The 1356-nt window shown below is 50.4% G+C and overlaps 1 protein-coding gene across 1 annotated transcript in view; it reads right to left on the bottom strand.

The window, feature by feature from the left end:
* Nucleotides 1-1356, bottom strand: part of PLGRKT (plasminogen receptor, C-terminal lysine transmembrane protein) — a 264275-nt gene that overhangs the window by 261797 nt on the left and 1122 nt on the right. The window lies entirely within an intron of this gene.

Genomic DNA, 1356 nt, shown 5'->3' on the forward strand with positions numbered 1-1356 from the left:
GAAAAATTACAGAAAGTTACATATTTTGTTATGAATACCAGCTACAATGCTATATCTAATATGAATTAAGTTCCTCTGTTTCCTTTTTTTCTGTTTATGTTGCTTTTTTTTTTTTTTTTGAGACAGTCTCACTCTGTTGCCCAGGCTGGAGTGCAGTGGCGGGATCTTGGCTCACTGCAACCTCCGCCTCCCAGGTTCAAGCGATTCTTCTGACTTAGCCTCCCGAGTAACTGGGATTACAGGCACCTGCCACCACACCCAGCTAATTTTTGTATTTTCAGTAAGACGGGGTTTCACCATGTCGGCCAGGCTGGTCTCGAACTGCTTACCTCAAGTGATCTGCCCGCCTCAGCCTACCAAAATGCTAGGATTACAGGCGTGAGCCGCCGCACCCCGCCTATGTTGCTACTTTTTAATGTGGGTTCAGTTTTTAAACCTGGCTTTTTAATTGAAAAAGTAATACAAACATATGTAAAAATTCAAACTGTAACAAAAAAAGTAGACAATGAGAAGCAAATCTTTCTTCTATTTCAGACTCCTCCTTCCCCATTCCACACCACATCCCCTCAACCCTCCTTCTATTCAGACGTTACCACTGGGTCAATCCGTTGAAAGTTACAGTTAAGGTGATACCTGGAGTCCAAAAGCTAAATATGAACCTAAGCTATCACCAGTCCCTTCCAGTTCTAAAACTAAGTCCAAGCCTTTTGCAGCACGAAAGAGATAGCCTCCTCCTATCTAAAGTTATGGCTGGTAGAGGCTCAGACGAATGGAAACCGATTTCAGACACATATTTAGAACTCCTGAAAGGCAGAAGACAGAACTTAATACTTTTATGGTGAGTGGTTTATTTACTGACTAAATAAACGCTCCCTTAGGGATGTAAGCTCTATACGGGCAGGAGCTTCATCACCAGCTCTCACTGCAGACCCCGGCATTAAAGGCGCTCACACGGCAAAAGCCTCTACCGCCCTCCACAGCCACAGTAGGCCAGCAGCCCAGAGTGGGAATCCGCGCAGGGCGTCACGTGACTCCAGCTCCCCGACATCCGGCCCGCCCCCACCGAGACCCCGCCAATCCGGAAGGGAGGTCCAATTTGGCCAGGCCAGGGCGTGTTCCATGGGCCCAGTCGCCTTGCTGCTGCGTTATCCCTAGACTCGCCCCACTTGCCTCGGAGTCTCAGGCGGTTGCCCAGGTCCTCCCGGCAAAACCTTGGAGCTTGCTAGGGAGAGGAGCAAGTGCGGGGCCAGCGAGCAGAAGTGCCGACGCAGCCCGGCAGCCGCGGGCGAGGCTTAGGCTGAGCTTCAGGATACAGCTAGGGGAACGGCAGGAGTCTCCAGAGCGCGCGCGCCGGCC

Source organism: Mandrillus leucophaeus, unplaced genomic scaffold, assembly GCF_000951045.1.
Source record: "Mandrillus leucophaeus isolate KB7577 unplaced genomic scaffold, Mleu.le_1.0 Scaffold329, whole genome shotgun sequence".
Lineage (NCBI taxonomy): Eukaryota > Metazoa > Chordata > Mammalia > Primates > Cercopithecidae > Mandrillus > Mandrillus leucophaeus.